The sequence below is a fragment of the Cavia porcellus genome, unplaced genomic scaffold (assembly GCF_034190915.1).
Source record: "Cavia porcellus strain 051 isolate PalLab524CR breed Dunkin Hartley unplaced genomic scaffold, mCavPor4.1 scaffold_7, whole genome shotgun sequence".
Taxonomy (NCBI): domain Eukaryota; kingdom Metazoa; phylum Chordata; class Mammalia; order Rodentia; family Caviidae; genus Cavia; species Cavia porcellus.
In genome coordinates, this window is record NW_026947490.1 from 81410355 (window position 1) to 81435335 (window position 24981).

Here is a 24981-nt window from a genome sequence, read left to right on the forward strand (position 1 = left end):
TTTTTTGCAGTTTCTTCTGTCAATTTCTAGTTTCATGGCACTATGATCTGATAACATGCATGGGATATTTTCAATTTCTTGCATTTAATTATGCATGTTCTATGGGCCTGTGTCTGGTCTATTTTAGAGAATTCTGAGTAGATTGTATATTCTGATGTTGTTGGGTGGAACATTGTGTATACATCCACTAAGTCCATTTGTTTACAGATGTGATTCAGTTCTGTTATTTCTTTGCTGATTTTCTGTCTAGTTGATATCTCTTTGTGTCAATGAGGTTTTAAGGTTTCCCATTATAATTGTGTTAGTTTCTTTGATTTTTCTTTTCTCTTAATATGTTTTTGGTATACCTCGGTGTTCCTGTATTTGGTGCATATATGATTAAGATTGTTTTCTCTTCCTCTTGAAGTTTTCCTCTAACTAGTAGGTGGTGACTTTCTTTTGATCATTCTTGGTTTGAAGTTCACATTGTCTGTAAACAGAACAGCTACCCTTGCTTTCTGTTGTTCTTGTTGCATGAAGTATCATTTTCTATCCTTTTTCTTTCAAACTGTAAGTTTCCTTTTGGGTCAGACAGGATTATTGTATACAGCATATGTTTTGATGTTGTTTCTTGATCCATTCTGCCAGTCTGTTACTTTCAGTTGGTGAACTGAGGTCATTTACCTTAATGGTTATAACTGATACATATATATATATATATATATATATATATATATATATATATATATTTTTTTTTTTTTTTTTTTTTTTTGACATGTTATCCTTATATTGTTGATTCTTTACCTTTCCCCTGTTTAATTATTTGCCTTACTGAGTGTTTTTTATCTATGTCTAACTAAATGTCTTTCAGTATTCTTTGCAGGGTTGGATTGTTGGTCATGAAGTTCTTCAGCTGTTCTTTGGCATGGAAGTATCTCATTTCTTCATCCATTTTGAATGACAGTTTTGCAAGGTCCATCAATCTTGGTTAGAAGTTGTTTTCTTTAAAATCTGAAATACTTCACTCCATGTTCGTCTTGACTTCATTGTTTGTGTTGAGAAGTCTGCTGTGATACCGATAGTTCCTTTATAGGTGATCTTTCTCTTCTAACAGCTTTTAATATTCTGTTCTTATGTTGGATTTCTGGGATGTTGATTATTATATGTCTGAGTGTAGTTTTATTTTGGTTATGGCTATTTGGAGTTCTAAATGCTTCACTTATCTGTATCTTGGTTTCCATTCTCATGTTTGGGAAATTTTTAGCTATTACTTCTGTCAATAGCCTATTAATGTCATTTGCATTGTCACCTTCTTTTTTGTTTATATCTATCAATCTTATATTGTTTTTCTTTGCATCATCTTGTAGCTGTGGAATTGTTATTTCCTGATTCCTTGTTATTTTTAGAAGTTCTTTTCTTTTCTGTTCACTAGCTTCAATCTTGCTTCAAGGCCTGGAAATCCATCTTCACTTTCATTGAGGTGGTTTTGCCAACTTTTGATGGAATTTTTGATTTCCTGTATATCTCTATGAATCTGTTTCATGCATTGTTTTTTTCTAATATTGTTCATTCAAGGTTTCCATCTTATTGCATTTTTTATCTAATGTTTTAACTATGTCTTCTTAAGATGTGTCCAGCATTTCTTTCATTACGTTTGTCATTTCTTCTTTGACCTGGGAAATTATTTCTGAACTGAGTTCTTCTAGAGCTTTCGAAAGTTGTTTCTTCACTTCATTTCAGGAATTTCAGGTGCTTAGCTTACATTTTCTTCTATGTCCATGTCTCCTAGGCTTGCTTGGGATGGAATGGATGTTTCAGATTGCATTTTGCTCTTTAGTTTTATCATTTTCCTATATTCCCTTAGGGAAGGTGAAAACAAGCTCTCAGTTGTTGTGTTGAGAATATTTATCCCTATGGAAGTGAGTTTCCTCAGTTGAGTGGAACTTCTTAGACAGACCTTACCAGGTGGCTCCCAGCATATTGAGGTCACTGGGTAGGGCCCTACCAGTTGGAGTAATGTGTAAAGTCTTCCTTATGGTATGGAAATCACTGTACACACTTTTGATTTGCAAGGCAGAGCATAAGTGGTGTGGGCCAATTGGGGATCACTGGGCAGGGCACAAAAAGGCCTGGAGAGACCTTCCATGGTGATGTGGGATGCTGGGCGGTGCCCTGCGAGTCTCAGAGCAATGCACCAAACATCCCTGTGGGGTGGAACTCACTGCACACCCATAAATTGTATATGTGCAATGAATTGCTTCTAAGTTTAGAGAGAATAATTTGTGCTTTACAAAAGAAAGTCACAAATACAATGATAAAATAAGTAAAGATATCAATAGGATCTTCAGCAAATAAAATATATGAAAAGGAAATAAGAATTGAAAATCATGTAATATTATTAGTTATTATGAAGAAAATTCAATTTAATAGAAGAAATGAGATGAAAGTAGAAGAAATCTTATAAGAAGGATTAAAACCACAGAGAAGTGGGCAAGTGAGAAGCTAATGAGGATAAATGTAATCTAAGTATGTTTTATACATGTATAAAGATGCAAAATGAAACTCCCTAATCTGTATAAATATCAAACACTGATAACAAATTAAAGAAGTTTAAGTAAAAATTCCCCTCTCTTATAATGGTTTAAAGAGAAAAATAAGGAAAACTAATTGTTAGTGAGGATACCAAGCATCCTGAGAAAATGCAAGCAGTGTGACTATTCTGAAACTCAATTGACCAGTGGGAAAATTTTCTACATGTGAGAAAGCATAATGTTGACAATATGTGAAAATACTTAACTTTATTGAAGAGTTGACATTGCGACAAGATACATGATATCCTGCCATACCACTAATATGTTATTATTTGTTCTTGAAACTCTCACGCTGCAGAAACTTTTAAAAAACCCTATAACAATAGGGTTATAGGGCTTTTATCTAGATGTTTCACCAAAGCCTTATGTGATTCTAGCTGGGGAGTTGGTTGGATCTAGGATAAGTGATGCTGGAGTTAATAGTGTTCCACTCCGTGTGTGGATGACACCATCAGAAGTGTAGATAAAATATAAAGGCAGGCTCATTTGCTGCTTCTTATGCTACTTCATTGATGGCAGCTTCTCTGCCCTCTGCCTGCCTTGCCATCAACCGCTTCCCCTCTGATCTGTCCCCTCTAACAGGCTGCCCTGTCTTAGAGCCAACTGACTGTGAACTGAAGTCCCTACAAACCATGAGATAAAATTAGCTTTTCTTTTGACAATTTGTGTATGTTGGGTTTTTCATCTCTGGAAAGAGAATGGTAACTGAGACATCTGTATTTAAAATAACCTCTCAATCAGTAAACTCATTGCTAGAATCCACACGAATCCTGGTGCTGTTTTCTTTCAGAAAAGACCAGAACTCATCAAAGTCACACAGGTTCTCACCATATGTAAGAGGGTCTGCAAACTATAACAGGAAAGTCCAGGAGCTTGATGCAGAGTCAATCTGTTTACATATCAGGAAAGTAAAGGCCTAAAAAGTGGTGATGGCATTCACACAGCATCAGGTCCTGTATGGAGAGCACAACTGCTTATGGCATACAACATTTTGCATGTTTACAAACCATCATGAATATAAAACGCCTGTTCTGTGTATATGGAAAAAATCAAACTTGAAAAATTAAAAACACACAAAACACTGTCACACAAACTATCATATTTTCCCGAATGAATCTTTGTTACCAGACGTGCCCAGCACACTTACATCTGCTGTGGACACTCCCTGCTATGAGGGTCCAATCACAGTGTTGTCTATATAGCAGGAGAAAATGTAAATAGGGCTTCCCTGTACTGAAGAAAACCAGCCCAGCCCTCACCCTGCAGCTCTGCAGAGTAGCCCAGCTCTGAATGCCCAGCTGTTCCCACTTGGTGATCAGGACTGAGCACATACGACCACTATGGATTTTGGGCTGATTTGGGTTTTCCCATTTGCACTTCTGTAAAATAAATTATGGAGACAAAGGATATGGAGTGTGGAAGTGAACATGACTGGGATAAACAGTGGATATGTGTGATAGTTTCCTAATCTGGATGTGATTGTGTTTGCAGTTGTCAAGGCTCAGGGGCAGCTGGTGGTATCTGGGAGAGTCTTGGTGCAACCTGGGGGCATCCCTGAAACTCTCCTGCATAGCCTCAGGATTCACCTCCAGTAGCTATTACATGGACTGGATCCACCAATCTTCAGGGAAGGGGCTGGAGTGGATCTCACACAGCAGTAACACTGGTGGTAGCTCATAGTAAGCAAAGTCGATGAAGGGAAAATTCACCATCTCCAGAGACAATTACAAGAATGCATTGTATTTTGGAATGCGTAGCCTGATACACAAAGATACAGCCATGTATTACTGTGCCACAGACAGTGAGAGGACATTAGTGTGAACATGGACAGAAACCTCCTGAGGCTCTCAGTACCAGCACGATGAGTTGTGTCCACAGAGAAACAGTTAGGGCTCCAGGAGCAGGTGCAGGAAAGGAAGCTGGCAAGTGAGGGCATCCTTGAGGCCTCTGGATTTCCTCTCAGTTTTAAATTCATACAAACTGAGGAGACCCTGAAATACATAAACTTTAGATAACTTATGATGTATTGAAGTTCTAATAAGCATTCTTTGTTACATTTAATTTTATGAGTACATATTTATATATTGATTTTTTTCATCTGTACATCACTTCACTTGATGGATGAACATAATTTATACCTATCTTGAAGACATTTATAAATTTTTTAGAAATTATAGGTCTGTAATATGCTAATTATCATCATCAAAAAGAAATCCTAATTTTATCTGGATGGTAAGGAGTTTTCTCATGCAGTAGTAAATGCTTCAGATTAGGAAATAAATCCATCACATTCCTATTCTTCTCTTGTTGATATTTTACAAGGTGGTTTATGAAGAATAGTAGGTGTTGGGTGTGTAAGTGTACATGAGTAGAATAAAGAGGTACTACGTATGATTTTCATGAGCTTGACTGTTTTCAGTGTACAGTGTGAATGTAGCTGGTGGAGTGTGCAGAGCCTCTGAAGCCTGCAGGGTCATAGAATTTCTGTGCCTCTTCATGATTAACCTTCAGTAAATAAGAATACTGCTTCTTTTTTTAAAAAAAATTTATTTAACAGGAAAAACAAAATGAAACAAAACAGTTTAAGGGTATAAGTAATACAGAATTACAAAAAAAAACCAGTAAGAAATCACTACTTAATGGATTACATATTGTCATCTTTTTTAAAAATTTTATTTAAAAGGAAAAAGAGAAAAAACAAAACAAAACAAAGTGGTGTAAGAGTACAAGTAATACAGAACTACAAAAAAAAAAAAAACCAGAAATCACCAGTTAATAGATTACACATTATCATCTTAGAGATAGTTGCCCAAGTCACAGTATCAAAGCATACAAAGTGGACATTCAAACAGTGAGACTGCAAACAGTTGTGGTCAATGATCCAACAAAAACTCAGTAATATGGTCATCTATCTAACACACCTAAAGAGTATAGCTTCTTGCAGGCTGCATGAAAGGGCCAAGACCAAGTCTTGCTATTTAGTAACTCGTGGAGAAAACACATGTTACATAGACTCCATGAAAATCAAATGGCCATATCCAGAAGAAATAAGACCAAGAACACTCAGTATCTACAAGTTATCAGTCTGAGAACTGAGGACATGATGGTGGTTTACTGTTTAAGATAAGCTGTGAAAGGACATCCGTATAGACCAACCACAATCCTTCCTTCAGGAGTGCCATGAACAGCAGGGGCTGATGGGGATCCACTGAGCCCCAGGAAAGCACTCAGAAGCAGGTGCAGAGGAGGAAGCAGAGGAGGAAAACTTCCTGTCAGGTTCTGTGGTTTCCTCACTGTGTTAATCTCATATGACTGAGGGGAATCTACAACACATAACTTGCAGATGACATGTAAAAAATCTGAGTTCCCAGTAAACATTCTCTCAAATTTAATGGCATAATTGTACATTTACATAATTACTTTAGTGATCTCCCAAATAGGAATTTTACCATATGGGGAATAGAACTTGCACAGATATCTAAATATTTTGTAATTTTTTGAGATTAGAATTTCTTTGAAGGTCAATTTATTATGATATAAAAATGAATCTTATAATTTTATCCTCATGATAAGTAGTTGTGTAATGTTGAAATAAATGCTTTAGATTAAGAGAATGAATTTTTTACATCCCTCTCCATATGGTCTGCAGACACACAGCTCTGTGTTCTACTAGGCCAATTCATGAGGCTTTGCCCTAAAATCAGCACCAGCACCATATGGAGCACTGTGTTCAGGCAACAGAGAAATAGATGCCGCCTGACTGGACTCAGGCCAGAGCTCAGGGAGCTCTTTCTGTTCATATGAGATGAACAGGAGAAGGAACTACACTTCCTTTGTGGAATTTAGAAATAAGGACTGATAACATCCATGGTAACACTACCTTTTGCATCTCTCTCTCTCTCTCTCTCTCTCTCTCTCTCTCTCTCTCTCTCCCTCCCTCTTCCTCTCTCCCTCTCCCTCTCTCTCTCTTTCTCCCCTTGTCTCTGTCTGTCCCTGTCAGTGTGTATGTTTCATCTTGCATCTACATTTCCTTCTAAAGGCTCATACTCTCACAGTTGGGGCTTCTGAAAAGTCCGTGGATCTGGGGCATGAGAATATGGATTGATGGTATGTGCTAATGAAATAGGCTTAGTATATTTCTGGATGTAGAAAGTGTAGACTCTAGTCTGGTGGCACCAACCATTAGGCTCATAGTGTTAATGGAATATAAAGCAAAAAGAGAAAGTCAAGCTTAACTGTTTTATCCTGTCAAATCATGAAAAGCATTTCTGCTGCCATGCCTTTTTCAACATGCTGTCCTCAGAGCCAAGAGATTATAAACTGAAATATTTATAAAGTTCCTTTGATTTGTGGGATTTGGGCATTTTGTCTCATCAATCAGAAAGTAATCAAACAGGTTTTCTGCCAACTGTGTGGTTGTGGTTCTGACTGTACCTGACTATGATGTTCATCAGCCTTTAAAACTAATATGAAGGAAGATTTTGGAAAGGTTTGCAAATGCCTCCGGAAGGAGGAACTTGATGGGAACACTGGGCGTCGTGGTGCAAGCCTCTAAACACAGGACTGGGGAGGCAGAGGCATGCGGATCGTGTTGAGTTCGAGGGCAGCCTTGCGTGTATAGGTAATTGAAGACGAGGATGGACCTCATAGAGAGACCCTATCTCAAACACACACACACTCTCACACACACACAGAGCAGTACTTGATAGGAGATATTAATCAGAGATGAAAAGTCCAGAATTTTTTTTTTGTCTTTTTCGTTTTTATCGGTACCAGCGATTGAACTCATGACTGCCTGCTTGCAAGGCAGGTGCTTATGCCGCTGAGCTAAATCCCCAGCCTCTGAAAAGTCCAGAATTTTAAAAGTGTGCAGTTGTTAAAGGTCAGGCTCAGTAGAATTCAATTAGAAGTAAGGATTACATTGCTTGGTGGACCCAAGTCTATGGGAGCACTGCTTTGGAAGAAAATTTGTTGGCATTTTGCTTGTGTCCAGAGACTTCCAAAAAGACTGAAATTAAATGTACTGGGCCAATGAATTTGACAGAAAAAATTCAAGGCAGTCTAACATTGTGGTGGTGGCATGACTATACTTGGGATTTTAACCACGTGTATGTTGTGAATCAAGCTCAAATGGCCCAATGGAATGATTAAAAATATTTTTCATTTGGCCAGAAATGAAGGTTCAGTAAATTTAAAGCCTGAAAAATGGAATAGAGAAGAACCTGGTTGCTAATTATGAATGAGATAATCAAATATATTATATAAGTTCATCACAAAAATCAGGAGTACCGCGCATTCCACAGTCTCAAATTTGCAAAGCTTTACTCTGAGAAGAGTGTCCCAGGTCAGTGTGTAATTTAAGGATGGTGGCCCAGCACAGTTGTTCCTCAGACTGAATTCATAGCTGTGCAAAATCCAGACACTCAACCCCTACAATCAAGAAAGAAGAAAAATTGACTATTCTTCTAGTTGATGATATACTTGGCATCTTCCACCTGGTTTTGATTTTAGGCACATGCAAAATTCATGACTATTGAGGTCAGGAAGGCTTCCACCCAGATTTCAGGCAAATGCCTTTGATAGCAGACAGTATACTGAGAGCCTGGTCCAGTGGAGAAGCCAGAATCATTATTTTTCTGAAGAAAGTAACATAGAGTGAGCAAAGTGGACCCAACAAGAAAACCATGGGAGCTCCAATCATGCTCATTACTGTAGTGGCGCAGAAATCAAGCCCTTTGAAGTTCACAACTTGCCCAGATTGCACCAGAAACTAGACATGGAAAACTGAGATTTAAACTTTTCCCTACTAGATGTTAGACCTCATTTAATCCCATTCTTTTCTTTTCTCTATTTGTATCTTTCTGGAACATTTATATTGAGCTTTGTGTGTTGAAAGTGTTCTTAAGAGTGTTTTCTGCCTAAACTTCAAAGGAAAATTTTTGTTTACCTACTTAACTCTGCTAAAAATCTTAGGCCTTTGCCAACTCGTGAACTAAGGATATCTGCATAAATTATTGCACATGAGTACTTTGGGGACTGTGGGTGAAATGTTACATTCTGGATCCAGATGCCCCACAACACATTATGCTTGCATATGTGGGGCTATATGGTATTGAGTGGTCAAGGATGTGAGGATATGGGTTAAAGTCATGTGTTAACTAAGTGGATTTGTCACAGTTCTGGATGTGAATAATGGCAGGACCACTTTGGGCCTGAGGGGCACCAACAAATGGACTTGAAGCCTGGATCAAATACAAATGGCTAGTTGAAAGTCAGGGTAGGTTCTTTATGCCTGTTATGCTGTGAAATAGTTCCCTTGTGCCAGGCCCCTTTGCCATGCAACTGTGCCTTGGAGATAAACAACTATGCATGGGAACCTCTATAACTGTGAGTTAGGTAAATCTTTCTTCCTTAAACATCACTGTGTATTTTGTCCCAGCAATGAGAAAGGCTGTCTTTGTATCTCTGTCTCTTGTCTGATCTTGTGTCTGTATTTTCTCTTTTTCTTTTCTCCACTCCTTTCTCTCTCTTAGATTCAATTTGTACGTTATTAAATAGCAAATATTTAAGATGAAATATTTCTGTTTCATAACATTCATTGTTTCTTTAGCAAGGTATCATAATTACATCTTGATATATTTATTTTATGTGAATTGATTCAAAATTAATGAGACATATTTTATTCCAAAATCTGCTTTAAATTATCAAACATATCTCTATACTTGATATTGTGATTCCCACAATTACAGTTTTCTCTAAAGTAGATACAGATTGAACTTGCACTCTTAACCAGTGTGATGAGAGTGGACCCATGTTAATTTGAGAGAGAATTTGGTGAAGGTGAGGACCAGACTGCAGATAAGACAGAGAAGAATATAGGATAACCCTGTACAGCCTCACTGGCCAATAACCGCTACACTCTGCTCACATTGTACAGGGCCTTGGGCTCAGGTTTTCTTCTCTCCTTCATGCCCTATGCAAGGTTTGTTCTTCTCCTCTTAGGATTTTTGGGGCATCCAGCTGTGTCCCTAAATTTCACCTAGATTCACAGCCTAAGGATGACATAACACACATTCCTTCAGGGAAATGGACTTGTATCTGGATATTCAGACCCCATGTCCATGTCTGCTGAGGCATCTGAGGACACAAGGGGAAGAAACAGGTATCCAAAAACGACCAGAACAGCACCATGAGATTACTGTTGACAAGGTGTCCTGCAGAAGTTGGGTGTCCCTCATGGAGACTAAGCAGATAACCAGGGAGCTGCTGATCCAGACAGGTTTCCCTGGCAGTACATCACAGGGTCAGTTTGCAGTGATGCTACCTCCCCGTGTGTTTTCCCCAGGGTCTGCTTTATGCAGATGGGATTCAGAAGACACCAAGAGACACATATCCTTTTGTGACTTCCCTCAGCCGCAACTCTGAACTCATGTCATTTGTGGGACCTGCAGCATGGCATCCTGATACCAAGCTTAGACAGTTGCTGGACATGAACTCAGGACACAACCAGAGTATGTGAAAAACACTGTGGTCACCACTTGGGGAGACATTGAAGCAACACTGTAAAGTTTCCAGCTTGGATTCCTCATCTAGGACATGCTGAATTCACTGTAGTCCTCCTAAGATCTTATAGAGTCCTTGCTGGGCCAGAAAAGTTATGGACTCTTCTATGGATGACAGTAATGAGCCTAAAGCTGTGCTGATCCAGACAGGAGGCTGATCTATTTTGGAGCCATGGTTATTGACATGATGAATGTGTCCTGTTATGGAGCCCACCTGTCCAGCTCAACGGGGACTGGTTCACAGGTGTGCTTCCACTGGGAGTTCCAGGCCCAGACCACATTAATGAGCTCCCAATACCTCTGATCCTGGTCTACATGTTACATAAGTCTGAGTATGCTCAAGGAGACCCTGTACAGAGTCATCATTCTAGTGTACTTTGCTTTTTCACAAGGGGACAAGCAGGATGGGTCACATAGATTCTGTCACACATGGGCCATAGAGTCTTGCATTGATGCAAGTGCTGGGTGGGATGACCTTAGGTTGGCCACATCTTCTTCACCACAGAGTTGTGTAGACCAAATAGACAGGTTCAGGGAGTGGTGTGCATGGAGTGGACCCCACCAAGACAAGAGTCATGCTTGCTTTCATTACATGATACTCTATAGCTGCCGCAACCCTTTCCTGTGGGCAGCTATAGAGTATCAATAATGAAAGCAAGGGGCTGTAACACAGAAACTTCTAGGCAGTGTAGATAGATTTCTGTGAATCAGATAGGGGTCTATGTGATGTTGAGAAGAAGATTGGTGCTCAGGATACACTGTACACTACTACAGTTTGGGAGCAGTTGTGGGAGCTGGATCTGGATCTGGTTCCTTTAGGACCTGGCTCCTGTCCTTTAAAAGGCTCATCTGACATTCAAAGTTTATAGTGAATACACATATGATAAATAATTTGGTTGGTTAGATGAATTTATTTGATAGTCATAAAAGAAGAGCCACAAATGTGGGTTTTAGAATGCTTTGGTTATAGCAGAAGCAAGGGACTGGAACACAGAAAGTATTGTTTTAATTCAAAATGATGCAGCTATGGTGGGAGACACAGAGAGCTTAGTGGAATGTGATCTTTACTACCAAGCCTTGGTGTTGACACCAGGAGTCAGTGTGTGGCATAGTTCAGGAGGGTTAGAGCATATGACAGTTGTACAGACCATGTAGACAAATCAGTGGGTAAAGATGAAGAATAGTGTATGTCAGTGTAAGCTCTGTGAAATCTGCAACATTTTTTTTCTGTTCCATTGTGAATGAGACCCAGATTAAATGAACACAACCTCTTGGCCGAGCTTTTTGAAACTGAATTATCAAGGTGCACATTCAAATACCAGTCTTGATGAGAACATAAACACTGCAATACCTCAGAGAGCTGATCTCTGGACCAAGAGCCTTCCTGTAGAGCAGATGGGACCCCAATAATCCAGGCAAGTGCAGCACAAACCATTCCAAAGGCCTGGCTGATACCAGAGTTGTCCTTGGGTCATTCTGAGCACTCCTGTGGCCTGGCCACTCTGTTTCTCTCTCAGAGTCAATGAGTTTTGTTGGTACCTGATAAAAGTAGGCAGGGATCAATGCACCTGCCTAGCATCAAGGACGGAGATGGCCAAAAAGAGGCTTATGTAGTTTATGGACTACTCAAAGGAGAGGTCACAGAGGAAAGCTTTTTTTTTTGGTGGCTTGATTCTCACTGAGGGGAGGTCTGTATGCATAGGGTTCAAGTAAGCAGCAGGAGATGCATTTTTTCAGACAGGATAGGGACATGGATCTTGATACCACATTGCTGCATGGCCTATGGACTGATACTTCATCCTCCAGGTGGATCACATCTAGGGCTAAGAAGCTTCCTGCCCCATCAACATTCAAATAATCCAGGTTTACTGAAGTAAATGTGGATAAGTCTGTGCCCAAAGCATTCCACAGCCATCACACTCTTCTGCACAATCTCCTGACCATGGACCTGGAGAATCCTGTTGTTGGTGAAGGCTTTGAGAAGTACGGAGATTCCCCAGTCTTAGGACTGAGGAAGGGACCAGAGCCTGTCAGGGGACACCACCTCCAACTTTTCACATTTAGAAGCAATCACATAGAGCAAGTAATTTTCTCTTGTTATGTTTTGTCTTTCTTTTAAAAAGTGTATAGATCAACTTTTTTTTCATATATGTCCATTTTCATGATGATAAGCAGGTTTCTTTGTGATAAGCTGAAACTCAGAAAGTTTGATTACTCATTAATATATCAGTTTAAAAGTTAAACTGAAGTGTATTATGTTGTTTGTCTTTATGCCACCAGGGATCAAAACTAAAACCTCCCATAGAATAGCCAAGCACTCAACCAACCACTGATGTACAATTCCATCTTTATTTTTATATAATGGGAAACTGATCAGCACAAATCCAAAAATTCCTTCAAACATTCATGAGAAGCAATTTTAAATGAGTCTCTCAGTTAATCAAATTTGTAATGTATGTTCTATTTCTATAAATGATGAGATAGAGAATTTAATGTAAAGCAGCATGAAAAAGGACATGAGCTGCCTTGTACTAGGATGCAGGAGGGAAGGAGCAGGAGAGAGGAACTGCAGAGAAGACACAGAGATCACTGCAAGATGACACATGTGTGCACTGCTTTGGTTGTACTAAAGTATAACTTGGGTGTCACAAATAAGCAAGAATTGAAAATATCAATCGATTTTAATTGTAATTTTCATTTTTCTGATGGTGGGAGATGTTCATAAAGTTTTGATGTGTTTATTGTTCAAGTCTACATATCTTTTTGAGATCTATGATTACCTTTCAATTGCCGTGTTTTATTTTGATGGGATCTAATTTTTGAACTCTCTATTCAACATATTATTTATACTAGTTTACTAGCTATGGAGGCCTGACAAAATTTTAGACACTCTGTGTGAAATAGATGTAAAAATCACATTGGATACTTTATCTAAAAATTACATTTATAAATAACTTAAAAGTCAAAATATTATACACATTACAGGAAACAAAGATGAATATTCTGCCAGAGAAAAGGAAATTAAGAGATAGGAGGGCTGTGGGTATTTGATAAAAATACAACTACATTGTTTTATTTACGTGTGTCAAGTTCCATGATAAATGGTCCCATTATACATAATAAATTCTACCAATAAGAATTTTTTAATTTAAAGAGATTAAGATAAAAGAGGACATAACAAAGCAGATCCGAACAGAACAATTTAAGCAACACAGTATTTCACCACAAGACAACTCGATATATCAGTAGCTACCATAATGTCCCTTTCCTTGAAAAAGTTGAGTATACCTTCAAACATAACAAAATAGTATAAAACCATTAAAGAGAAGGAAAACATTACAGGGCATTCAGAACCAAATAAGAGAAAACGAACAATGCTTACCATATTATCTCATTGTCCATAAAACAATTTGTTTATACTGTCACATATAATAAAATCCAATAAGATACAATATGATAGAACCAATGGAAACAGAAGACCAAAAGCATGGTAGGACTTTACAACAAGATAACATTAAATCAGCACTGGCTATCATAATGTCTTGTTTTCTTCAAAATAACTGTTCATACCATCACAGATAATAAAATCAAACAACCCAGGATAAAACCATTCCAACTAACAAATGGGAGCATTATAAGACTTCAAAGCAATGTAATGGAGAATCATGATTACTATAAACTCTTAGGTACTCTTACCATTTCTTGTGCTAGGGAGACTATATGGTATTTATACATGTGAGTTTGATTTATTTCACTTATGAGAAAGGTCTCAAGTTGCATCCATTTCTTTATAAATATCTCAATATGTTCATTCTTTACATCTGAGTAGTACTCCATTGTATAAAAATACCATAATGTTTTTTATCCATTCATCAGTTGATGGGCAGGGTATTTCCAAGATCTAGCAATTACAAATTGTGCTGCCATAAACATAGGAGCACATATATCACTGTGGTATGATGTTTTCAGTTGTGGGAGTAAGCTTAGAAGTGGGATAGCTGGAACAAATGGGACTTCCAATCCCAGCTTTCTGAGAAATCTCCAGACTGACCTCCACAATGGTCACATCAGTCTACACTCCCACCAACACTGCAAGAGACTTCCTTTTTCCCCACATCCTCTCCAGCAGTTTTCTTGATCCTGGACATTCTTTCAGGAGTGAGATGGAATCTCAGTGTGGTTTTAATTTGCATTTCTCTAATGAGTAATGATGATGAGCATTTTTTCATATATTTATTTGTCATTTGTATTTCTTCATCTGAGAACTGTGTATTCATCTCAGATGCCCATTTTTGGATTGGGTCTTTGAATTTCAGGGATCTGATTTTTAAAAATTCTTTATATGTTTTAGACAGAAGTCTTTTATCTGAGGGAAAGTTTACTAAGGTTTTTTTTCCCAGTTTGTGGGTTTGCTTTTCAATTTACTGGAGATTTCTTTTGACATGCAGAAACTTTTTAATAAGATATGATACCAGTAATTGATTCTGGAAATATTTCCCATGTGGTTTGATTCCTGTTCATTAATTTTCTACCTACCTCTATGTCTTCAAGATTTTTACCCAATTTGTCTTCCAATAGATTTAGTATTTCTGTTTTAACATTCAGATCGTTCATCCATTTAAATTTTAGTTTAGTTCATGGTGGTAGGCATGGGTCTAGTTTTAGTTTTCAGCATATGGAGAGCCAGTTTTCCCATTTATTTAAGAGACTGTTGTCTTCCACTGAACATGTTGGGTTCCTTTATCAAAGATAAGGTGGCTGAGTGTGTTTGTAGTTGTGGTTATATTTTCTAATCTATTCTGTTGATTCTCAGGTCTGTTTTTATTCCAATACCATGTTGATTTTATTACAGTTGCTTTGTAGTATAATTTCACGTCACAGATTGCAATGCCTCCTGCCTTGCATTTGCTGGTTAGAATTGCCTTTGTTACTCTAGGTCTCTTCTGGTTGCAGATGAATTTTAGGAGTAATTTCTATAGATCTATGAGGTATGTTAATTGTATTTTTTATTGGTATTTCATTGAATCAGTATAACAGTTTTGGGAGAATGGCCATTTTCACAATATTTATTCTTACTATCCATGAACAAGGGATGTCTTTCCATTTTCTGAGATCCTCTTTGATTTCTTTTTTCAGGGTATTATAATTTTTCCTGTACAGATCTTTTACTTTTTTTGTGAGATTAATTCCTAAGTATCTCATTTTTTTGATGCTAGTGTGAAGGGTTTTGGTTCTCTTATTTCTCTCTCAGTGATTTTGTTGTTAGTGTATAGGCATGCTATTGAGTTTTGAGTATTGATTTTGTATCCAGCTACATTGCTGCATTTATTTCTTATATTTAGAAGACTTTCAATAGAGTTTTGGGGGTCTTCTATGTAGACTATCATGTCATCTGCAAATAGTGATAATTTAGCTTCCTCTTTTCATATCTTTACCCCTTTTATCTCTCTGTTGTCTAATTACTCTGGCTAGTATTTCCAGTACTATGATGAATAGGAGTGGTGATAAGGGATATTTTTGTCTTGTGCCTGATTTTAAGGTAAAGGCATTCAGTTTTTGGCCATTGATGCTGGCTGTTGATTTGTCATACATGGCCTTTATCATATTGATGTAAAGACCATCTATTCCAATTTTCTGTAAGTTTCTTATCATGAATGAATGTTGGATTATCAAAATTTTTTTTGCACCTATAGAAATGATCATGTGATTCTTACTTTTGGCTTTATTGATATGGTGGATTACATTTATTGATTTATGTATATTGAACCATCCATGCAAGTGTGGGTTAAATCCCCCTTGGTTATGGTGTATAATCTTGATGATTTGTTGCATCCGGTTTGCCAATATTTTATTGAGAATTTTTGCATCTGTGTTTATTAGGGAGATTGGCCTGCAGTTCTCTTTTTCAGTTGAGTCTTTCTCAGGTTTTGGTACTAGAGTAGTATTTACTTATGAAGAATTGCTTCCCTTTCAATTTCATTGAAGAGTTTGAGTAGTGTGGGCATTAAGTCTTCTTTGTATTCTTGTAGAATTCCGCAGTGAATCCTTCTGGACCTGGGCTCTTCTTTGTAGGTAAGGACTTAATTACATTTTCAATTTGATTAATAGAAATTGGGTTATTCAGCAGTTTTACATCTTCTTGACCCAGCTTTGGTACTTCATATGTTTCTAGGAATCTATCCATATCTTCTGTGTTACAGAACCTATGACAGTAGAGGTTTGTAAATAGGGGTTGATTATCTTCTGTATTTCCACAGAGTCTGTAGTGAATTCACTCTTTTCATTCATTATTGTATTTATTTGAGCATTTTATTTCCTTTTTTTTAAAATTTTATTTTGAAAGTGGTAAAATACAACAGAACAAGACAGAATAAAGCCAACTAAAATCATACAGTGTAATTGGTACAGAACTTCACAGCAGGTTACCGTGATAATAGTAATAGGTATCACAGTATATTTTGTTATCTTTATAATAGTTGTTCTTTCAATCAGGTATATCAAAATGAGATGAAATACAGAACATTATAGAACTTATCAAAACAGAATATTGAATAGAGCAGTATCATTAATCAGAATAGAGCAAAACAGTAATAAAAGTATTTGCCTTCAAAGAGATGGTAGAAGGAAGTCCCCCTTATTTGCTATGGTCAGCCTCCCAGGAGACACTCAGATTTCTGGTTCCCATTTGCTAACGGTGGGGCGGGGGGACAGAAGAAGGGGGATAGGGGAAGTGGGATGTTTGACTCTAGGCAGTGCATCAGTAGGTTCACTATTGCTTTGCAGGGAGGCAGGCTGGTTGTTTGGTTTCACAGCGTCCTGAGTTCTATCTAACATGGCGCGGATCTCAGGAGCTGCTGCTGGTTCTCCCCCTGAAAGGGCCGCAGTCTGCCACACTTCCATTGCTTACCAGGGACGAGAGTTTCTTTCCTTAAAAATAAGGTTGGCTATGAGCATATCAATTTTATTTATTCTTTCAAAGGACAACTCTTTGATTCATTGATTCTTTTTATTGTTTTCTTAGTCTCTATTGCATTAATTTCTGCTCTGATTTTTATAATTTTGTCCCTTCTTTTGGCTTTGGGCTTGACTTACTCTTCTTTTTCTAGATGTTTGAGTTGTAGCATCAGGTTGTTTATTTGTATTTGTTCTGTTTTCCTAATGTGGGAACTCAGTGCAATAAATTTTCCTCTGAGGGCTGCTTTCTTTGCATCCCACAGATTCTGGTAAGTTGTATTTGTATTTTCATTGCTTATAAGTATTGTTAAATTTCTTCTTTAATTACCTCTGTGACCCACTGATTGCTCACGAGTGTATTATTCAATTTCCATGTGTTTTTGAGGGTTTTGCAATTTCTTTTATCATTAATTTCTAGTTTCATGGCAATTTGATCTGATAGTATGCATGAAATAATTTCAATTCTTTTGCATTTATTGAAATATGTTTGGTGGGCTAGTATATGTTCTATTTTAGAGAATGACCCATGTGCTGATTAGAAGAATGTATATTCTGATATTCTATATTGTTGGATGGAACACTCTGTATATGTATCAAGTCTATTTATTCACAGGTTTGATTCAGTTCTGTTCTTTCTTTGCTGATTTTGCTGGTTGATCTGTCCCTTGGTGTCAATGGTGTGTTAAGGTCTCCTGTTAATTGTGTTATTGCTAATTTATTTTTCATTTCTATTAATACTTGCTTTGTATAGCTGCGTGCTCTGGAATTTGGTGCATATATATATAAGATTGTTATCTCTTCCTCTTGAAGTTTTCCCCTAACCAGTATGTAATTACCTTCTTTTTCTCTTAGGATCATACTTGGTTTGAAGTTCACATTATCTGCAAACAGAATAGCTACCCTCGCTTTTTTTTTTTTTTTTTTTGGTTCCTGTTGCATGAAGTATTGTTTTTCATCCTTTGACTTTCAGTCTCTGAGTTTCTTTTTGGGTTAGACGGGTTTCTTGTAGACAGCATATGGTTGGATGTTGTTTCTTGATCATTTCTGCAGTGTTTCTTTAAATTGGAGAATTGAGACCATTTATATTAATGGTTATAACTGTTATATATTTGTTTATTTTTAACATGTTATCTTTATGCTGTTGCATGTTTATCTTTCCATTCTGTTAATTGTCTGCCTTGCTTAGTGGTTTTTTCCTATGTGTATCTAAAGTGTCTTTCAGTATTCTTTGCCAGGTTGGCTTGATGATCATGAAGTTTTTCAGCTGTTCTTTGTTATGGAAGTATCTTATTTCTCCATCCATTTTAAAGGAGACTTTTTCAGGGTACATCAGTCTAGGCTGGAAATCATTTTCCTTTAGGATCTGAAATACTTCACTCCATGCGCTTCTTGACTTCACTGTTTTTTGTTGAGAACTCTTCTGTGATTCTGATAGGTTTTTCTTTGTAGGTGCTAACAGCTTTTCATATTCTATTGTTACATTAGATTTCTGGGGTGGTGATTATTATAGGCCTGGGTATACTTTTATTTTGGTTATGGCTATTTGGAGTTCTATATGCTTCACTAATCCTAATGTCAGTTCCCCTTCTCATGTTTGATACATTTTCAGCTCTTAATTCTGTAAATAGTTTCTTGATATCATTTGTGTTGTCCCCTTCTTTTTCATTTATTGCTATCAATCTGACGTTGTTTTTCTTTGTATCATCTTGTAGCTGTTGAGTTGTTATGTACTGATTCCTTGTTATTTTTCAAAGATCTTTCCTTTCCTGTTCACTAGCTGCAATATTGTCTTTGAGACTTCAAATTCTATCTTCACTTTTGTTGAGGCCATTTTGACAATTTTCAATAGAATTTTTGATTTCTTGTATATCTCTTTGAACCTGCTTTATGTATTCTGTTTGTTTCTTATATTGTTCATTTTGGGATTCTATCTTTTTGTTATCTTCTTCTCATTTCTTAACTGTGTTTTCTTTAGAAGTGTTCAGCATCTCTTTCATTTCTTCTTTTATCTGGGAGATTTTTTCTTGTTTAAATTCCTTTAAAGCCTCCTTGAGTTGCTTCTTTATTTCAGTTGCTATTATTTCAGGTGCATGGCATATGTTTTCTTCTATGCTCATGGCTCTAGGCTTTCTTGAAATGGGCTGGATGTTTGAGATTGCATTTTGGTCTTTCTGTTTGTCATTTTCCTATATTTCTGTGTTTCAGTTGTTCCAAGCCTTCCCCTGGGTGTGTTGGAAATTGTCTCCTATGCCATACGCTCCTGGCACTGAATCGACGTTGCTGCGCATTATTCAGTCAGGCCCACAGGACCTCCCATGCCACCTCCAGTGTTCCAAGAGGGTGGACAGGCAACTAACCACTGTGGATGATGGTGCAAAGCTCTCCCCGGGCTAGGACCAATGTGCTGGAACTCACTTCATGTGCCCTCAACTCCCTTGATTGAAGAAGGTCGCTGGGTGTAATCTAGTCAGTCTGCCAAACCTCCCAAGTCTAATTTAGTGTGGCTGGAAGCTGGGCAGGTCCTTGGCCACTGGGAGCAATGATCTTAAACTGTCCCAGGGCTCAGAATGGTGTGTAAGAACTCACTTCCTCTGGCAGTGCAGTTTCCTGGTTTGAAGGAAGGTCCTCTACCAATAAGAATTAATATGAAAATAGGGTTGGAGACATAGCTCAAGGGCAGAAGAATCTGACTAGCAAGTGAGAGGTTGAGATTGATCCGTGGTGTAAAAAAAATTAATAAGAAAAAAATAAAGAAATACAATACATTGAAAGTGAGGAAGAAAATCACAGGTGAAACCAAGAAACTCACAGGCAGGCAACCCCATGAATGCTGGTGTGGTTTTCTTTCAGGAAAGACCAGAACACAGCAAAGCTGAAGATGGAAAAAGAAAAGGAAAAAGGTTCTGCAGAATGCAGTAGGAGTCCAGGATCTGAACAAGGAACCAGTCTGCTCACAGATCTGGAGAGCCAAGGCCTAGAAAATGGGGATGACATTCACACAGCATCAGATCCTATATGGAGAACACAGCTGTTTATGGAACTGAACATTTTACATTCTTACAAAGCAAGCATCATGAATATAAAAAGCATGATGTGTGTATATGGATAAAAATGAAAGCTGACAACAGAGCACTGTCACATGAGCTGCCACATTCTCTTCAATGTGTCTTTCTTATTAAACTTACCCAGTGTATTCATAGCTGCCGTAGACACTGCCTGCTCTGAGGATCTGACCTAGGCGCTGTCTATATGGCAGGAAGAGACTGAAATAGGACTTCCCTGTGGTTAGAAAAATCAGCCCAGCCCTGACCTGCAGCTCTGCAGAGGAGCCCAGCCCTGGATGCCCAGCTGTTTCCATGCAGTGATCAGGACTGAGGACAGACGATCACTGTGGATTTTGGGCTGAGTTGGGTTTTCCTGTTTGAACTTCTGAAAGGTAAATTATTTGGTACAAGGGGTACAAAATGATAATTTGGACACTAATGTGTGAAACAGTGGACATTTGTGACAGTTTTCTGACCAGGATGTGATTGTGTTAGCAGTTGTTAAGGCTGAGGGGCAGCTGGTGGTGTCTTCAGGAGGCTTGGTGCAGCCTGGGGGGATCCTGAAACTCTCCTGTGTGGCCACAGAAATCACCTTCAGTAGTTATTGGATGAGTTGGGTTTGCCAGGCACCCAGGAAGGAACTGGAGTGGATCTCATACATCAATACCAATGGTGGTAGTATAAACTGCGCAGACTCCAAGAAGGTCCTATTCATCATCTTCCAGAGACAATGACAAGAGCATACGTAGCTGCAAGGAACAACCTGAGACCCAAGGACCCTGTGTTACTGTTCCAGAGACACAGTGAGGCAACATCAGCATGAGATCAGACACAAACATCCAGCTGAGGCACTCGGGACCAACACAGGGCGCTGTGTCCTATGAGAAACAGGGCCCCAGATGCAGGCGCAGAAAAGGAAGCTGCCAAGTGAATGCTTCCTGGTAGCTTCTGGGTTTCCTCTGTTTTAAAATCATTTGTCCACAGAAGACCCCGAAATTTGGAGGCATCAGATAACTGTGAAGTATCTAAGTTCAAGTCAACATTCTGTGTTGTATTTAATTACATAAGTACATATTTATGTATTTTCTTTGTAATCTATATATAATTTCACTTAATGGGTAAATGTGAATGTACCTATCTTGCAGATACTTACACATTTTGTGACATGAACTTTCCTTTAAATGACAAATTGTCATTGTCTAAAGTGAATGTAATGATTTTATCTGGATGATAAGTGGTGTCTCATGAAGGAATAAACCCTTCATTTTAGTAAGTAAAATCCAGCATGTTCTTATTTTTAAGTTCTGAGAACTGACAACCCTCTCTTTTCCTCAGCTCTCTCTGAAGACCTGGTCCTCGGGTTCAGGCCCAGCAGCACACAGAGACCTCTGGGAGAAAGGGATAAGGGCAGTCTGACTTGACTGGGAGAAGTGTCCAGAGGCTTCAGTGTTCTAATCGTGTGGCAATACAATGAGCAGGACTTTGTCCTGAGCTTTCCTTTTAGATTTTAGAAGTTAGGAATTCATAAATATAGCACGATACAGTGTTGGCATTCTCTCTCTCTCTGTGTCTCTCAGTCATTTTATTTAGTTAATTGAGAGTACAAAAGACAAGATACTTCAGTTTCATATCATTCACTATTTCTTAGACTGACAGAGTTTTGTCTTTACAAATATTATTTCTTTTATCTCAGTTTCTCAGATAATTCTGTATTTTTCAGTCATATGTACCTGATATTTCCTAAAATATTCAAATACACCTCTATAATTGGTAACAGACTTAAGCTTATCATCTTTATTGAATCAGGTACACAGTTAACAGAAGAAAAGCTTTGGCACAATCACCTCCCTCAAATCACCTTTTCCTGAGGGCAGGGCTGAGATGATGTTCTCACACACAGGCCACTGTCCCTCAGATGTGACCATGGACCTCACAGTCACACTCATCTTGCGAAGTCAGATGCACCTCGACCTCCTCTTCCTGCTCTGCACCTGAGCTAGACCAGCATCATCACTAATGTGTTCTGTGGTTAAGGACTCAGATTTCCTGTCCTGATATGATGTCCCAGATGCATCTGTTGTTTCCAGACTAAAATGAAGATGCCTTCCAGAACACATCATCTGAGATATACCCAAATTCTCTGTTGGATCTCTTGTGTTCCACTAAACAGCAGATCCTTGAAAAGTCTATAATTTTTGATGAGTTTCTTTCTGTTTCCTTTTCTGTTACTGAGTGTTGTGTCATGCTTGTGAAAATATTCAATTACTGATTTTAGAATCATAATTCAAGTAACAGCTCCAATTTGTAAACTGTGGTTGCTCTTAGATTTGGGCTCAGCCTATAAAGGCATAGAAAATCATTATCCACATACTCAACTCTATAAAAATCTGGAAAAAGAATCATCATTATATTTTCAATAACCTGTCAAAGAAATAAAACTTCAGATTTTTTGACCACACATTAACCAGGCTATCCAGAACCTCAGGAGCCCTGCCTCCTTGTACAGCAGGAGCCACAGGCCCACAGTGGAGGGAGCACTGAATGGGAAGTGCTGGATGACTGAAGCACAGGAGAGGACAAGGAGGAGGCCACATCATGTCCTAGATACAAGAGAGCTCACGTGTTACCTCCAGAAGCTCTTGGAATCTCAAGGAGAATAGTAATAATATCATGCAGGGCTCTAACAGAGGGAAGAAAGGAATAATTATTGAGAAATTTGAACAGATCCTGGTCCAGATGGAAGAACTCAGGAAGTACATTTCCAGAAATGTCTCCTCTATGTATAAAACACTATTCTAAGTGCACAACAACCACCCAGCCTTCAAATATGATTTTAAGATATTAAAGTAGCCTAGATATGAAACGAATGAAAGAAGAAGAAGGAGATATTTTTCCAAAGAAAGACATTTTTCAGGGAAAAAGATCCTCGTGGCTGTTGCATGATAGGAAATTCTAGGGAACACAGAATCCCACAGTGTCAGGCACAGTGTGGTAAGAGAGGATTAGAGCTGAGAGACTTGCAGGACCTAGGGTCATCTGAGAGAACTCAGTGAAGCTGCAGACAGTAGACAAGACAGGAGAGGGCAGGACAGTCTTAAGAAGCCTCTGCCTCTGCCTTCTTCCATACCATGCTCAGAGGTCCCAAAGATTCAACTCATTTCTCCCTTTTGATTTAGTGATCCCTGAAAGGATTGTGTATTTGGGACATCCAGGTGTGCTATGGGGAGAAGCTAGAATCACAGACCCAGAAGGACACACATGTTCCTGCAGGGAACTAAACAGCTGAGAGACTCACGCATGTTTGTTTTCATGTCTGCCCAGGTGTCTCAGGTCATAAATGGAAGAGACCAGCAGCTGGAGCCCACCAGGCCAGCACAGTGTTTATTCTAGTGAAAATGTGTTTGGCAGAACCTGGGTATCACATGTGGAGGTGAACTGTGTCACCATGCAGCTGCTTTCCTCAAAAGGTGTTTCTGAAACTACACCACCACCCTCAGTGTACAATGGTGCTGGTCCCACGTCTGTCTTCTCTAGCATCAGCATCAGGCAGTTGCAGTTTTTGTGATCTTCGTGGGAACCACAGTTTCCTGTGAATGTGCTCACATGTAGCGGCTTCTTCATGCTCCTGGTGAGGTCTGCATATACATCCTGATATCCAGGAATATCCCCTTGGTTTCAGTGTAGACCAGGGCTTAGTCAGGATGTGTAGACACATACAGACCTCATAAATTTGGAAGGTTTTGGAACACAGATTGTAAATAAGCCTTCCCTTGGGTGCCATATTTGAATCATGCTATGATAACTCTCATCTTTTTCAGATTTCATGCAGCTCTTGTTGGATTGGGTTAACTTACGGATCCTTCCCATGGTCAAAACTTTGGAGCTTCAAGTAAAGTCAGGAAGTTTCTCTGTCTTGGAGTCTGAATAATTACCATGAAGAATGTGTCCTTCCACAGAACACATCCACTCAGATGAGATGTGATGGGATCACACAAGGATATCAATAATCCTTACTGGACCCAACAATGTAGAGTGTTCACCAGGACCAGTGATTCAGGTCTCAAAAGTACCTCAACCTGATTGTTCCCACAGATTCTATGAATATCCCTTGCTCTGAACCTTTGCTGTCTGTGCCTGCCTGCCATCAGACCAGCTAACTGGATCCAGTGAACCCTCTGTGCCTGGAGCTCATGATCGTTAACTGACCTGCATATTTGGTGAAATGACCCTCTTCGACAGCAGGGCCACATTATATTCCCTGACCCATTCCATGAATCGTGTATGTTTGTGTTCAGGACAAATTGAATCTCTGAGCATTAGAGAGGATCAATGGGTCATCCTTAAGCTCCAGTCACTTGCTATGCTGTGGTCTCTTGGGAGACCTGATGATTGGTAGAGTTAACATAAATAAGTAAGATCCAATGTATATTATAGGAAGTGTTTTAAGGGAATTTAATACGTCAGGAGTAAGGGTCTGGAACAAAGGGAGGAATTTTCTCAGCTTAAATTGTGAAGCATATCGGAAGACACATCGGTTTCAGGCTCTCAATATTATATTTCCATTCTTGGGGTCTTGGTGTTGTTACCAGGATTTACATTCTTAGATCTTGGTGTTCAGACCAGGATTGAGTGTGTGACACAGTAGTGGACGGTGAGAGACTGTAGCAGATGTATGCTGAATGAGATCAGTGGATATTGCCTAAATTTTGAAAAAAATGAAAAATGGTGCCTTATGGAGTTAAGATTGAGACCAATTGAGATTAATATGAAGTTTTAGGCAAGATTTTGGAATTTGAACAATCAAAATTCTTCTTTAAGCCATATGGAGTCCTGGGTCCCACATCACAGGAC

At 38.6% G+C, this 24981-nt stretch overlaps 1 long non-coding RNA gene across 1 annotated transcript in view; it reads left to right on the forward strand.

The window, feature by feature from the left end:
* The window catches only part of LOC106026929 (uncharacterized), a 58732-nt gene extending 37323 nt beyond the window's left edge, over positions 1-21409 (forward strand). The window contains exon 2 of the long non-coding RNA XR_002790382.2: positions 19937-21409. This is a non-coding gene — a long non-coding RNA (uncharacterized LOC106026929). The remainder of the gene's footprint in view (positions 1-19936) is intronic.
* Positions 21410-24981: the final 3572 nt, after the last annotated feature.